The sequence below is a fragment of the Camelus dromedarius genome, chromosome 19 (assembly GCF_036321535.1).
Source record: "Camelus dromedarius isolate mCamDro1 chromosome 19, mCamDro1.pat, whole genome shotgun sequence".
Classification (NCBI taxonomy): domain Eukaryota; kingdom Metazoa; phylum Chordata; class Mammalia; order Artiodactyla; family Camelidae; genus Camelus; species Camelus dromedarius.
Window position 1 is genome coordinate 29,704,017 of NC_087454.1, and position 16,955 is coordinate 29,720,971.

General features: G+C 46.4%; 1 long non-coding RNA gene across 1 annotated transcript in view; it reads left to right on the forward strand.

Annotated features, from left to right (window-relative positions):
- Positions 1 to 16,955, forward strand: part of LOC135318628 (uncharacterized) — a 131,969-nt gene that overhangs the window by 111,595 nt on the left and 3,419 nt on the right. The window contains exon 4 of the long non-coding RNA XR_010376907.1: positions 15,505 to 15,582. This is a non-coding gene — a long non-coding RNA (uncharacterized LOC135318628). The remainder of the gene's footprint in view (positions 1 to 15,504; positions 15,583 to 16,955) is intronic.

The following is a 16,955-nucleotide window of genomic DNA, read 5'->3' on the forward strand; positions in this document are numbered from 1 at the left end:
ACAGAGGACTCCTCAGCGGAGCTTCTCCAGAGCCCTGTGCAGTTACCATTGACGACATCCCAAGACTGCCCCCCGGCCGGTGCCCCTGACCTTGCTGAGGGCTTCTGTGGGGAAGAGGGGGGAAGGGACCACAGACAACTTACAGGGAGTTTAGTATGCGCCTGGAGGCATACGTTTACGACCCACAGGCCCCTGAGCCTTGTGGAGGTTGAGAAGGAGCCCGAGTTCATACTCCTGGTTCACACCTGGACCAGGGCCAGAGCCCCCTGCCTCCTGGGGCCTCAGAAGCATCTTCCCAAGAGCTGACTCTTGCTCCTTCTTCCAAAAGACAGAACTGGCAGCATCTAGAGCCCACTGTCCTCAGAGGCCCGGCCCGCCGGGAGCACATCTTAGCTCAAGGGTCGGATCAGACCTTCTGGGGAGGGAAGTCAGGGGAGGGGGTGTGGGGGGCCCAAACCCTCCGCCTTCCTCCCTCTCTCCCTCTCCCAGCCCATGTCCAGAATGCTTCAAGTTGTTATGCCCAATTGTCGTGAAGAACATTTCTGCCTTATTACCGAGCCGCACAGCAACAACTATGTGAGTAATTAAATATGTATCAGATTCACGGCGCTGTGAGTCTGATTTAATTACGACGCCGGAATTCTACATACCTCTCTACTGTTTTTATAGGTTTTTGCTTGTTGAGTATGGTCATTTGCTCAAAATAAATTGAGGGAACACTGTTTATATGTGCCAGCTTCAGAGCCAGGAGAGAAAAGCTGGTGTTTATGCAAGTTGTGATGATAAAATAATGACTGTGTTTTTTCAGCAAACAGACTAGGACTCCAAAGACATTCCACTGGAAAGCTCCATCCTATTCCAGGGAGGCTGCCGCTGCTCAAGTACCTTGTGGCATCTCTCTTGGAACTGCCTTCAGAGTCCGTTTGTGTGGCCACGTGGAAAAAAAATAAACCACTCCGTCCCACCTCATTATTGACCGAAAAATTCTATTACCCAGTTTGATTACTCACCTAATTCCCTGGGATTGGCCTCAAATGGCTTTCAATTGCTTCTAAATATCAGATCAACCCTCAAATAATGAGAACAATCTTTGGAGGACATTTCCAAGAATGCTGAGCAGGCTCTGGGAGCAATTCCAGAAGAACTGAGATCCCGGCGGGGTTGGAGGGCGAGGCCAGCGTTGAGCTGAGCCTTGAAGGGCAGGAAAGCTCTGGGTGATATGAGCCCTGTACAACTTACCAAGTGCTTTTCCCACTTCTTCCTTCTTTGAAATCTCACAACCAGGGCAGGTGTCATTATGATCACCTGATTATAGATGAAGGATTTAAAGCCCGGAAGAAATCATGTGTCCTAGTTACACAGCAAGCAAATAACAGAGTTGGGACTTGAAATCAAGGCTTTGTGTGCCTGAGTGCACAGCACCCACCATCCTTCTCCGTCCTACAGCATTTCAGGAAGCAGAAGCTAGTCAGCTGGGCTGCCTGGAGGAGAGGATTCCTATAGAGAGGAGGGGGAGGCCGGCCGAGGGAGCAGGTTTTGCTGGCTTCTGGGAGGCCTTTGGAGCAGATGGAGACTGGCAGTCACTGATGATGTAGCCACTGGCTGTAGACTGGTGGGGACCACACGCATCCCACAGCCTGACCTCTTTCACCTGGACCTGGATGCTGACCCCGGAGACTGGCTCAATAAACATCTGACCTGCCCACCTTCCTGAATCCTAGGGACTGCCCCGTTGTAGCCAGACTTCCCATGATGGCCCAGGTATGCGGAGTGGTGGTCCCACATGAGGCATGGAAGGCAGCAGTGAGCAAGGTGAGGTGGCTGCTGGGTGTGGGGACATCAGATGCCCTGGAGGAGGCATTTGTTTTTTCTGCAACCATCCTCACTGGTCTCCAACATCAGAGGGGTGGACTTTCTGCTGAAATTGTCCCGCAATGTGGTTGGCTGTTTCCTCAGTCTGCAGTTTTCCTAGCTTGGTTCCTCGGCCTTCCAAGAAATTTTAGAAACTCCCCAAAACTCTCTAATAAATTCTTTTGTGTGAACTAGCTAAAGTGGACTCTGCAGTCTGCAACTAAGACCAACTAAGCACTCAGGTCGATCCATCCTCCCGTTCATGGCACAGGTACATCCTTTCCCTCAAACAACTTCAGCATCTACTATGTGTCAGAATTTGTGCCTTGATGTGCATTTTTCTCATTTAACATGACAACTGCCTTGTGACATAATTATACCCACTTCAAGAGGAACAAACTGAAGCTCAGAGAGGTTAAGAAACATAATTTCAGTCACACATTTGGACAAGATTTTTAACTTTCCCATCATTCCATGACTTAAAACTTACGGATACTTTTGAAAGAAGGCTGGGCTGGTGAAGGAATGAAGGTATGTGTGTCTTTAGAGAGAGGAGGTCCAGCATGCCAGTCTGGGGGCATTTTCAGGGGCCCTGGCTGCACACCATTTAGAAAAATTAGAGGATGATGTGCTGAGGAAGGGACAGAAGAGGAGGCTAATGGAAACCGTCCTCCCGGGGAAGTCACTAGATGTGCCCTATCCCTCGATGTGCCTTGCTTTCCAATAGGGATAGACTTTGTAAAAAGAGGACCAGATTCCTGTAAATTGAGACCTATTTTAAAGTCCTTTGGATAGCTCACTATTCTCAGGACTAGTCTGTAAGCTCTCTTTGTCACAAGAAAAAAACCTTCTGCAATCAGGCTGTCCCCCGAGTTCTCCTTTGTAATTCCAGATTTTCGCCACCAGAGTCCATGTGCAGTGGGGCCCCTCCCCTCCTCTGCAGGGTCCCCCAAGCTTTTCCCTTCGCTCTCTGGACAACAGGTGCAGGAGCATTTCTTTTTTTTTTTTTTTTTTTTTAATTTTTAAGCTTTTTCTATTTTTATTATTTTTATTTTTTTAACTTTTTAAATTGATTTATAATCATTTTACAATGTTGTGTCAAATTCCAGTGTTCAGCACAATTTTTCAGTCATACATGGAGATATACACACTCATTGTCACATTTTTTTCTCTGTGAGCTACCATAACATTTTGTGTATATTTCCCTGTGCTATACAGTGTAATCTTGTTTATCTATTCTACAATTTTGAAATCCCAGTCTATCCCTTCCCACCCTCCACCCCCCTGGCAACCACAAGTCTGTATTCTCTGTCTATGAGTCTATTTCTGTCCTATATTTACACTTTGTTTTTGTTTGTTTGTTTGTTTTTGTTTTTGTTTTTTAGATTCCACATATGAGCGATCTCATACGGTATTTTTTTTTCTCTTTCTGGCTTACTTCACTTAGAATGACATTCTCCAGGAGCATCCATGTTGCTGCAAATGGCATTATGTTGTCGGTTTTTATGGCTGAGTAGTATTCCATTGTATAAATATACCACATCTTCTTTATCCAGTCACCTGTTGATGGACATTTAGGCTGTTTCCATATTTTGGCTATTGTAAATAGTGCTGCTATGAACATTGGGGTGCAGGTGTCATCCTGAAGTAGGGTTCCTTCTGGATACAAGGCGGGGAGCATTTCAATTCTCAAACCTTCCCTCTCCCTGAAGTAGGTGAATTCTTATGCTGCTGGAAGAAGGATCTTGAAAACCCTGGGTGTGCTTCCTCTGATTAAGCCACAAGGAACTGAAAATATGGAAGGCGAAGATTTACGTCAACTGGCTCCCGTTCTCCCTCCTGGGTTCCCCCCTGAGCCCTTGCCCAGCAGGCGTGGGGGTGGCCGGCAGTCAGAGGGACGAGTCTGGCAGCCAGCTGGCCTGGGGCAGCCCTTGGAAGGCCACCTCCCCGCCTTCCTCGCCTACTTCAGTGCCTCACTCTCCTCACTCCCTCACTTCCTTACTCTCTCACCCCTCACCTTCCACATCTCTTTATCTCCACCGCCTTGTCCATCCCTCCCAGATACCCTCATCCCCCTTCACGTCACTTACTCTTCTAATGTCTCCCACCCCCTCGTCCCCTCAGCCTCCTCACCCTTCACCTCCTTTCCTCTTCCCTCACCTGCTTTGTGTCCCTGCATCTGGGTTCTCCATACGGCTGCTTCACTCCACCTGCAGCCTTCTGGCAGAAGCAACAAACCCGGGCCAACTTCTTGGAGATTCTGGGTACGATCATTTCTACTGCAATTAATAGAAAACCCGGCTCAAAAATGACTTGAACAGCAAGGGAATAATACGTTAGGAATGTAACTGAAAGTCCAGGAGTGGTTCAGAGAGTGGTTTGATCAGGGCTTTGTTTCCATTTCTTTGTGATCCTCTTGGCTCTGCCCTTTTGGATGGCTTGGCTTCACTGCAGCCTGATTTCCCAGATGGCGGCAGTTCTGGGCTTCACATCTACATACCACATCATGGAGAGCAAGAGAGAGAGCTCTCCTGCCTGATGTCACCCCACCTCAGATATTCAACATGAGTCTCATACTTCACTCTGATTAGGCCAACTGGAGCCAGTCATTATGGCCTGGAGAAAGTTGAGCTCTCATTGGCTGGGTTCCTTCCCATCCCTGAACTAATCATTATAGGAGGAGAAGACTGTGCTGATTGGCTTATGGATCTGGGAGAGGGATTAGTTCCCCCGAACAAACGTGGCTGCCCCACTGTGGGAGAGGCATCACATTGTCCCCTCCCCAGGGAGCTGGTCTTTGGTCTTAGATACAATTTGAGCCAGAGGACATGGGCTTTGGGTCCTGCCAGACCCAATTTTGAGCTCATATCATTGGAGCTCAAAAAATTTGGTGAAGGAAGCTTTAGTAAGTTAGTAAGTTCAGTGAGCCTCAGTTTATCTCAGTTGTAAAATGGGCGTAATTCTACCTGCCTTCCAGAGAAGTAATATATGCGGAAGATCTGTGTGATGCCAGGATACCATGGGTACCTGATAGGTAGTAGCAATAATTGTGACATGAGAAGTTTTAAACTCCTGAGTTCAGGTGCAGGCTCTGTCTGTCCCCTGCCCACCCCACCACTGCCCCCTGCTGGAAGGAAGAAGCCCTTTGGGTTGCATCTGAGCCAGAGGCCAATCCAAAATCCTCAGGTGACCCGCTGAGCCTCTTCCCATCCTTGCAGTGTCTGGTGAGTCAGGGACCATGGAGATGCAGCTGATCCCCTCATCCGTTACCCAAGGGCATCCTAGGAGAAGTTGCTCCAGGTGACATACTCAGAATTGGCAGGCATGAGGCTTTGAAAACATTGTTTGCTTCCAAAGTACCAAGCGAGATTCTGGGAAGAAATAAAGGAGCAGCCTTGACCCTGGACATGGGTGTCAGGCTTCAGGGGATGAGATGGGCTTTGGAGTCAGACAGCCCTGGTTCCAATCCCTGTGCTGCCACTTAGGAGCTGTGTGGTTTTTGCCCAAGGGATAATTTCTTCATTTGCAATAAGGAAATAATAATGGGGCTCACTTCATGGTTTTGTTGTGAAGATGGAGTACAATAAAACAAGCAGTCAACCTAGAACTCTGTCAAGGATAAACGATTATAGATGAATGTTATTTTTATTATCAAATGCCAACAAAATTATTGTATTTGAAGGTTCTCTCTTCATTACATACTAATATTCTAGGATCTTTTAAATTATATCTAAGATTTATAGGATGCTTATACTATCCTCTCAGTTAGTTTAAGTTGAATCAACATGTATTCATTCAACCAAAATTAGATGAGCACCAAAAAAGTGCCAGGTACTCTGCCAGGAGCTCAAAACACAATGAGCTGCCATGCCTGGTTGCACAGGTTGTGCACTGCACAATTCCAGGTGTTCAGTCACATCCTAATCTACATAAATGACCCCCACGCCCCAGAATTGTGCCATGCACAGCCTGTATGGCTGTAGAGTCATCTCCATGCTCTCTACTCCAATCATCCACCATGATATGACTGAAAACTCAGATTCATACAACATAGAAAAGGTAAGGAGTATGATGAGATTTTTATCAAAGGAGGACACAGAACGAGGGCCGAACCATGCAGGCTGGGTTAAACATTTGAGTTTTTATTTCTGAAGCAATGAGAAACCACTGGAAGATTTTTAAAGGGGAACAACGTGATCAGATTTGCATTTTAAAAATACCTGTGTAGACAGTGGACTCCAGGGGGAAGGGTGGAAACAGACTCCTCTGTGAGGCTTTCATGCGAGAGAAGGGGTTATGGCTTGGACCAGTGGGGTAGGAAAAACAGAAAGGAAGGACAAATGCAAGAGTTAACAAGAGCTGGGGTGGAGAGGAAGGACTCAGTGGAGACTGGTGAGTTTTTCTGAGGAGAAACCTGGGAGGAAACGTGTTTGCTCCAGACTTCCTAGGAAGATCTACAATGCCTTTATGTGGTCCTTAGATTTCCACAGAGCTGCAAGAGCAGAGCACTCAAGGGTGAGCAGACAGGGTGGGGTAGAGAAAGAGGCTTGGGGACAGAATCCCAGCCCAGCAGCCCTGCTTGGAAAGATGCTCTGATCTCGGTGAGATTAGAGCTGGCCGTACCTCTGTCATGAGCTGCACTGACAGCCTCAGACAGAGCAGATCCTCGCCCACAGGTGACAGCAAACCTGGCACTTGAATTCCCCAAGGGAAGGAGCCATTATGGAAGCCTGCCCAGGGTGCTGGAAAGATGAGTCAATCCCAGGCACCAGAAGTCTGGGAGGATTGAACCAGCGTCAAGAGTTTACCTGTTGGAAAGCCTATTATTAGCCTCTTCAACTGCCTTAACCCGGCCTGCAGAGGCACACCCTGACGGTATGCAAATCTCCTTTCCACCCTTCACGTCGGGGCCATGAATCACCCATGTCTCCTGGCTTCCAAATGTAGTTCTCCTCCACAGAGATGATCCAACGTGGAGCTGGCACCCCTGAGGACAAAGGTCCCACACACATCAACTGCTCCGCGTCTCCACCACAAGCTTTGACAAAGAACCACTGCCCGGGGCCCAGGCAGACGGCAGGCCACTTTCTCCTGGATGATGGCTGGACCTCTGAGCTTCTCTCTCTCCACAGCTTGACTGTGAAGATGCAGACTCAAGCCGAGTTGCTGGGCTCAGTGGTGAGGGCCCTGCCGGATGCTAGAGAACCCAGTGGGCGCTATTTCCAAAGTGGCCTGCACTCTGGCGCCTCTGGGGGCAAAGAGCTCCGATTGTCAGAGCCACGCTTTACCAACAAGTTCAGTCTCTCAAAAAGAGTGAAAGGTAGGCTTTCCAATGAAAGAGTCCAAAGCACTTGCCTTTTACTGTGTGCTCTTTCTCAGTTCATGTATTTGCTCCTTCACTCACTCACTCATTTAGAAAACGTGAATGGAGCACGAAGTATGCACCAGGCAGCGTGCTGGAGAGAATGGGAGAATAAAGACAGTGGAATTGCCACCGGCATGGAGTTTGCATCCTCATATGTTGAAATTAAACAGTCTCTTTCGCCCCAAGGTCTGAAAACTTGTGCCTAATGGCCAGATGTGCCCCTGTCACTGTGCCCAGACTTGAGGAAAGGTGGCTTTTTATGTTTTAAATGACTGGTACAGCCGCTGAGTGTGACCACCACCACCCAGCCACTCTTGGAATATCAGCCATGAATTCAAGACCCTGTGGCCAGGATTGTAGAACAGATTATTAAGGGAGGGCTTTACCTAAACCTAGAGAAGCAAGTAATAAAGAAAAATAGTAGCTAATACTTGGTCTTTTCATCTTCATGGCCACAGTATGAAAAGGATACCGTGATTGCTTCTACTCCGCAGACAAGGGTAGTGAGACAGACAATGGTTAAACCGCCCGACTCACCCAAGGGGGCCCAGCGGCAGGGCCCGCGCCCCGCCCACTGCACCACACTTTCTCTCCGTGAGTGCCTCCTGGAGAGGAATCTGTCCCTCTGGGAGCATGTATGTCAGTCCGTCCACATTCCTTCCTTGACCGGGTTCCAGGAGGAGCACATCAGTCCAGAAACCTGGACAAGACTGAGAACTCCGCCCTTGTGCTGGGTGGGAGGATAGTTAGTTGAGTAACTGTGTTCACGGGGGTGCAGTGGCTGGGTGGGTGTCAGCCTGGAGGGCACTTTCTAGAGGAGAACCACATTCTAGAATGTCGGAACCAAGCATTCAGACAAAGCTGCCCTCAGCTCTGTCCTGCTGAGAATTTTGTTGGTGGTGTGGATGAAAAGTAGCGTGACTGTGCCTATGAGCCCTCAGGGGCCGGGGGAGAGCCAGTGGGCCGTGTAGTTCTCTGCCTTTTGAGTTGGTAGCTGGCAGGTCAGCGGGCAGTTGTTGGCTGGCAGGTCAGCAGCCCTGGCTGGATCCAGTGGGGATGCTGGTTCTATGGTCTTCCCAGGCCGAGACACGCTGGAGCTTGGGGTTCAAATCCCATAAGACCTGGCTGAGTCAGTGGAAAGGGCTCCTCACTCAGCCTGCAGGCAATTTCCGGTGACTGGATCTCCCAGAAGTGATGCAGACATGAGATCAGTAAGCAGAGGCAGGGTTGGGACAGGGGTCAGCTCCAATGGCTTGGCTTGGATCGCCACCCTGGCTTCTGTGAACGCCTGCAAGTCTCCTATTCAATCTGCTCCAGAGCCTCAGCCAGAAGACACCTGTGTCATTGCCGTTTGCAGATTAGCAGGAATTTGTTTATAGTTCCCAGGCCTGGGACCAAGAAGTATAGAATGTTATCTCCAGTTCCCCAGGTCAGAGGTCCTGCAGGGCATGGCTCAGCCCAGAGTCTCACAAGGTCAAAGTTAGGGTGTCCACTGGTCTAGGCCCTTATATGGACTCTCTGGGGTAGGTGCGCTTCCAGGATCATTCAGGTTGTTGGCAGAATCTGGTTCCTTGCTGGATGCCAGCCGGGAGCCTCTCTCAGCTCCTTAAAGCCACCTCATTCCCTATCATTCTGCCCCCTTGCCTTCAAACAGCAAAAGTGGGTCAAGTGCTTTTCATGCTTTGAATCTCTTTGCCTTCCTCTTCTGCCTCATTTCTCTGGCTCCACCCAGAGAAAGTTCTCTGCTTTTTTAGGACTTGAGACTAGAATGGGTCACCCAGGTAATCCAGACTCATCTCCCTGTTTTAAGGTCCCTGACCTTAATTACATCAGCATAGTTCCTTTTGCCACATGATATAACATATTTACAGGTGTAACATCAAGGGCAAAGGTCATAGGGGCCAAAGTTCTGTTCCTCTGCTCCCCAGATCCTTCCTACTTTTGTGACTAGTTCACACCTTCTCAGAATGCAGGCTTCTTGCTTCTTTAACAATTGGGTATACTGTATCTGATGAAATTCAGTTTTAAAATCCACCTCCTCCAGGAAGCCTTCCCTGATTGCCTCCAGCTCTACCTCTATGCCTTCTTATTTGGTGTCCCTTAGCAAAGTGGCTTTTCATTTTCCATCTGTAGGCTTGTTTGCTCTGTAAGCAGCCTCAGGTTAATTCACAGGTGTGCAATCAGACTTGGCAACAGTGTAAGCTCAAGGTCAGAGAGTACTTCTAAATATTACTATTATTATTAGTAGTAGTAGTATTACGATTATTAGTATTATTATTTGTAGCTCCTAAAAAAGGATAAATGGGGCTGGGAACTTGACAAGATCCAAATGCTTAGTTAATTATGGTAAAGACGAAACAGTGAGTTCTAGAAAGGAGGCAAGAGGATAGAAGAGGGATGGTGTGAGCCTGTTTTTTTACCTTCCTATCCAAAGTGAAGATGCTGGGGATGGAGTTATTAAACGCAGGTCAAGCCCTGGCTTCTCAGCTCTTCCAATGACCAACTGTGTGGCTTTGGGCATTTTACCCTAATCTTTCTCTCCCTGAGCCTCGCTTTTCTTATCCCCAGTGTGAGGACACCAAGCCCACCTGCGTTAAATGAGAGTGCACAGGGGTGGCTGGGGGCGGCACACAGCTGCTCCATGGCTGGCCCCCTCCCTCCCTCTGCCTGCAGCCACACATCCAGCTGGGACCCATTACTCATTCTCCAGCGTGGGCTCTGCCTCCCACTACCCAGCGGCTCCTGGGCATCTTTGCGATTTACACCCCACCGCCTGCCCCCAGCCTGATTGGCTGCTCTTTTAAGTCTGTGCACATCCTCTGACCCAACTTGCCCCAGCTCTCCAATCCCAGCCCTGTGGTCACTGGGTCACCCTGTGGTTTGCTGAAGGTCAACCCTGGAGGGTTCTAAACTTTTTTAAGCAGCATCCAAATGCTACCAGCTGGGAGGGCTCGTGAAGGGCGCCAGTGGTGAGCTCTGGCTCCTTCCTCCAACTGCCCTCCCCACCCACATACCCAGGAGGCACCCAGTGTTGAAGGGGCCCCTCTCCTCTTATTTCTTATGCTTTAGCTCAACTGTGTGCCAGCTGATAACTTGACTCAGGAGAGGCAGTCTGGGCCCGCAGACCTGGAGCCATCAGAGGTCCCACACCTTTCCCTGGAGAGTCACAGGGGGCAACTTTGAGTTTCCCAGAAGGGAAAGGGGAGCCATCAGCAGAGGTAGGTCCTTTCCTCACAAACTCCTTGGCAGCATCCTTGGTGGCAACCGTCAGCTCTGTCCGTCCTGGCAAGATGATCACCAGAGCTCCTCAGCCAGAAGTCAGTGACCCCCCACCCATATCCTCAGGATTCACTGTGGATCTGGGCTCCTTGTCCATGGGCAGCCATCACCCCTCCAAGCCCCTCAACAGCAGCTCCAGGGATGGGAGCCAGGATTCCAGTCGCAGGCTCCTGTCCAGGCTCCTGTGTGTCACTTCCCACTCCTCTGCTTTCTTGCTGCCCCCTCCCTTCCTCTGTCCACACTTCCCACCCGCACCTCCGCCTTCTGGCTTGCAAAGCCCAGGCTGTGCTCCAGCCATAACTCAGACTTGTGACCGGAGGGCCATGAAATTAAGGTGAACTCCCGACAGTTGTGACATCACCCTTGTTCTAAAAACCTCTACTTTGGCTCCTCTGACGAGCTCACATCCACTCTAGGGTTTGGCTCCAAAGCCACTGGTCTTAGTTACTCCACGTTACCTAAAAAGAGCTACTTAAGTTCTGCAAACCTCCCCAGCCGCTGAGGTCAACTGCAGCTCATGCAGCGACCATTCCAGCGTTCTGAGGGAAAGGACAGAGGCCCGTGATGCTTTTGGCTCCTCGGAGCCCTTCTGCGGAAATCCCTGCAACCACCAACCAAGTATTTCTCAAATCCCCTTTAAATATGTTCGTATTTTCAAAACATAGAAGGCAACAGCGGAGCCTGGCTGCTTGCAGGCCATCAGGGTGTGAGAGGCAGACCTCACCCCTCACCACTGTCATCCCTCTCGTCTACAGGATCTAGTTTTCCACCCTGAGCAGTTCCTTGCTGTCCGTATAATAAGCTTCATACGGTTGGGTACTTGGATGGTGAAGTTTGATCTTTATTTTGGGGGAGGGGTCCAGTCAGGCCACAGTAATAGTAATAAAATGGCATTTCTGTAGCCCAGAACTGTGACAACCCTGACCTGGGTCCCTCCCCCAGCTCCTCAGTCATGGTCATCCCAGACGTTCTGTAACATCTTGTATCTCGGCCACGTCAGTCTCTGGCTCCAAGGCTGTGGCTCCAGATGGAGCCTGGGGTGACCCAGTGGCTGCTTCACTAAGGGCTTATCTCCTCCTGACATCGGCCAGTAGCTCCCAGGTTGCTACAGCTTCCAACATACCCAGTTTCAGCCCTGTCTCTATTCTGAGTGCCACTGGCCTGAAGTCAGCAAACATCCTTCCCTGCCTCGACAGCCCCAAGGAGATCAGCCTCGACACCATGACACAGTTCTCTTTCTCTCCCAAACTTCTTTCTCTAGAACTCTGGCACCAGTCCGAGCTAACTTGTGTTGGAGGGCTTTTGGTAAATGAACATGAAAAGGAGAGGATGATCTGAGTCATGTTGAAATTATTTTAAGAATGTCCCTGCTCCTCTGGAGATAACCCATTGTCCTTGCACCAGGCGTATGCAATTGTGCATCTCTTCGCTTAGAGAAGTGACTCTCCAAAGTGACACACCCGGTAGTAGGAGCACCTGGGGGGATGGCCAGCCTTTCCACGCTCACACACAGGCTCTGATGTCTGTGCTCTGCATAGGTGTAGAAGACACTGCTACTTGCCCACTGTGCCAAATTGACTCTTGGTACTCACCACCACTTGGGCCCCCATCTCCTCTGGAAGGCAGGGGCTGGACGCCTGGGAACTACATTTCCCAGAACCCACTGCCAGCAGGCTTGCGGTTCAGGTTTCCCAGTGAGGGACACTCATCTGAGAACTGGAAGGCAGAAGGGAAACACTGGCCACGTTTTTCCCTCCCGCAGTGGTGGGAAGACACATTGGTGTGGGCAGGTGTGAGGCTCTGCCGCCACCTCTGGGTTTCCGGTGAACCACCTGCCTCAGGGCGATGGGGAGTCCCAGCAGCTGTAGCGCTAGAACTCGTGGTGGCTTCCCATGGTGGTAACTTCCTGATGTCCTGAAGGCCAGCAGTGGGTGTTAGAGCCAGCACCCACCTTCACTTCCCTCCTTTAGTCCTTCCGATAGTCTTGTAAGCACTCAGTCCCCTGTGCCAACTGTCTTTCTGTTTGAACTACATAAACTGGGTTCTGGTTTTTCTGACAGATACGCATATTCAATATCCTGCTTCCTTAGGAGTAGAATCCTGATTTTACGAAGGCCGCCCATGTAGCCCAGCTAAAATGTCCAATTGTTTTTCTGACCAATAAACCATAGCGAAAGTCTACTGCAGATTTGGGGGAAGCACTTTGCTTTTCTGATACCCAGTATTGCCCCTTCTTCCTTGCCCTTTATTCCTATTTTCCACTTTCTGGCTAGAATTTGGACTTAGTGGCTGGAGATACAGCAGCCACATTGTGACCAGGAGGGAAAGGCCAAAGAAATTCCAGAGACCTTAGCCTAGGAATCCTGAACCCCTGAATACTCAGAACTCTCTCTTCTGGAATTCTTGCTTTGGGAGGGAAAAAATTCTCCTTAATTTATGTTAATCACTATGGAGTCATGATTTCTGTTACTTTTAACCATCCCCAGCGCTAACTAATTCTGTGAAATTACCTCACTGATTTGGGAATCACTGTCAAGCTTCAGTCTCACTACTTTTGAGGTAGAACTTTCTGTAAGGAGGATTCCTTCCAGAGGCTTCTTGGCCTCTCCTACAAATGAGCCCTCTCAAGCTGCTTCAACAGCTTCCAAGCATGCCCAGGCATGTCTGCATCCTCAGGATGTAGACTTCTTAGGCAAACCTTCTAGCATTTCAGCATCTATGAAATTTATCTAGAATCTCTTAATCAAACTCAACCCTAAAATATTACTTGTCTGTTTCATCTCTCTAACACCAAGGCCTACATAACAATCACAATAATCTATTATATGTAACCCAGGGTCACAAATCCATACAAAAAGAAAAAAGAAAACCAAAACCAAAACCAAAATGACCCCCCTCCCCTCCAAATTTCCCAACCACCAGTTAAACAAAAAACCCTTCTGGGTCTTACCATAGAACAGAACTGGCCTACTTTGGAAAAAGTTCTAATCAACATGGGTGATTAATATTACACCAGGAGTAATAGTGACAGAGAAGTATGTCTGTTTTTTTAAGTTGGTTTTTTTTGCTTATTATGGGGAAAAAAGTAATTTTGTCCTAAAATAAGGAGTTTGATTGTTCCAGATGTGAAAGAAGATGGTGAGGGATAAAACATCTATGAACACAGGAAGTATTCAAAGCTTTGTGAAAAGAGAATTTTATTTGCCTTGAATTAGAATGCCTACAAATAATGAGTCTCCCAAAAGGCAATGAAATGTAAAGTGTACAATTTTGCCAAAGCTGGCTAAGGTTTTATGGACTTATTCATAAGATTTTTAAAAACAAGAAACCTGTTAAGCATTTACTGCCAAATATTATATTAATGCAGAAGTCAGAATTTTGTTTTCTCTCTACTACAGTGACAAATTGGTCCTGGAGTACTCAGTCTGTTCTTAACAAGCCATAGTAAAAGGTTTCTCTTTACCTAGATAGCAGACATTCCATATTTCAGAATGACTTTCTGCCCTCGGTGCTAATTTTTTTCATGCTTTTGATTGCTTTTAACACAGCAAACCACAAAACTTACTTTCAAAAGAGCTAAAGTTCTCAAAACCATTTTCAAGTTTGCTGGTTTGCTAAAACTCACAAAACTAACAGCAGGTTATAATCACAGTGAAGGTTTCTTACAGAAAAAGGAAATAGAGCAAGATAAGAGGAAAAAGGCTGTGCACTCTTGATTTGGGATTATTTTATAGATCCATAACGATAGATGTTAACCTATAGAAAACCAAGAGTGATGCAAATGCCTTTAGTCCAATAAACGTAAATGAATTTTGTTCAGAGGAGATACAATTGTTTCTGTCTGGTAGAAAAGATAACCCCAAAGTTTACAGTATTTTTACTCTGTGGGATATTAACCAGTTATATATCTCAATTAGTCAGTATAAATGGTTTGCTCACTCCAGTTTTCTTTGAATTAGTCCTACTGTCTTGCTGGTTCCACTAATGATCCGTGCTAACTTAAAAACAAACAAAACCCTGAACGCTCAGAATGAAAAAACATCAAAGCTGAGACAAGTTTCTTAACGTTCCTTTAACAATATCATGTGAATCTTCTGACTCTGCAGGAAAACAAAGATAGGCTATCAGTCATCAACTGTAGCCTGGAGTGTCTCCCAACACCATGCAATAAATCCCAACAGAATGCTTTGTGAATACTGTCCAAGTATTGGGACAGAATAAACCAAATAATTTATGTATCTGGAATGACAAATAATGTACAACTTGATTATTTCAACAAAAACCTGACTAGCTTATTTTGCTAGTAATGGGAATATGGGATACAAACAGTGCTCACAGATTGCACCATTAAAACTTGAAAATGTTAAACACTTAACTATGTAATCAGAATAGCAGTTCTCTTCTGGCGAAGCTCACGGTCAGAAGAAAGAAAGTTTGCAGTCATTGGGGAGGAAAAAGGTAAAAGATTATCAGCAGTCAGTTTTATATAAAACAGCATTTTGAAGTCACCAACATTTCTGAAAATAAGGGTTTATCAATGACTGTCAATAAAGAAATAAAAAAACATGTGGAATATACCATTAATCAGACTTTGTAACAATATCAAGTGGTTAGTTAAAAAAACACAGTATTTTCAGATATAAAATATTGAACGAACTTCAAAAACAGCAATTTCCATATGGGCATATTATAGTCTAGATTTATGGTCCTACGTGTTATAAAACATTTACCTGCTAAAACATGAAATTGTTTTTTGGAAAACTTATACAGCAAAACAGCAAAACGTCAACCATCATTGACAAAGGGTTTAGCCGTTTCACATTGACGTTTTCTTAAAAATGTACTAGTGCAATTTAGACTTTGAAGATAGTTTAATAGATTTTGTTTATCTTATGGAACTGAAAGTAGTGACATTTGAAATAATATATCTAAATTTATCATTAGTGCTTGAGAAAAATAATTTTTCACTGAGCAATAATGATACGAAAATCTCTTTGGATTGTGTACAGGGTACCGGTATAATGCTGTGGAGGCTATCTGAGACTTCAGCCCCAATTTTAGAGAAATTTCCAGTCTATTTTAATTCGGTAAGTCAGTGTGTTCATTTATCTTTGAAATATGCAATGGAAGATGTAAATCAGGTAAATCACCTTAGATCTTTCTTCCATAAACTTTTATCCTTCAAACAAAATATTCTTAGGGATGGAATAATACATTGGAAGACATTAGAATTTAAATAATAAAAACTGGAAGAATACTGAGACCCCAAGAGGCACCCCTACAGGGTAAGAGCTGCATGAGTGGATTGAAAATTGTGTCAAGATTGGGTATCTGTTTTAAGAGAAATTATGAATAACAATAGTTGAACATTTTGAAATTAAGTTTTTTAGAGATTCAGCTTTAATAGATGATATCCTAACAAAACTATCAATTCTTTCTTGAGCTTTATAAGGGAAAAAAAGTCTCTGTGATGGTTAATTTGGGGGCAGTACATACAACTAAATATGGGGAACTAGGAAAGAGAAACAGATGTTACAGGGACAAAGCGTGCGACCCTCTTCTAGTTGTGCCCGGAGACCCTCCCTCCTTTCTGCTCTGCTCTCTGTCCTGTCAAAGCTGACCTACTGGGCTCATCCTGGGCTCCCTGGCGCTCAGCCTGCCCATGAGCCTGGCGAACTGGAGGATCAGCAAGGGGTCTGAGAAAGCAATGCATCTCCGGTCCCAGCGGGGAGTCTAACTAAGGGCCTGTGGGCTGCCCGTCCCACCCAGTTCTCTCTCCAAATGTTGGGAACAGCTCACTTCTGCCGGGAGCCTGGGCTGAGTGAGGACGCCCTGCTGCTGCTAGCTCCTGGGTGCCGCGCTGTCCCTGGCGGCACTGTCCCTGGCCACCTTCTACAAGTCCCTTTATTAGACTCTCCTCCAGTCACCCAGTTTGAATGTGCCACCTGTTTCTTGCCGAGACCCTGATTTATATCCATTTGAAACAAGAAAAGGAGTATCTATTCCAAGGGAGGCAGGGGAAAACTATTAGTTTTTTATTTTTTAAAGGAAGAAACACTTTTAGATTTTTTTTTAAAAAGGAAGAAAAATATTTATCATTTGACAACAAAAAATGGAAAATAGGATGAATGTTTATGTTCTTTTGATTTATTGAATCCTAAAGTATAACTAAATATTTGGGTTGAAGGTGAACAGAATTAATAAAGCGAGGCCAATTAGTTGAATGACATTCCAATAAGTGATTTTGTATGACTCCTTCAGTAATGGAGATGTGGGATACGGAACAGTCAATATTTTAATTTATAATATATAATGAGTGGCTGTATATTTTTAGTAGTGCCCGTGCCATCTACTGTAATATGAATAATAAACAATAGATGGTAGAAACCAATTTAAGTACAGAAGAACTTAAAATAACACAATCCAGACTTTATATTTTTTAACAAAGTAATATTCCAAT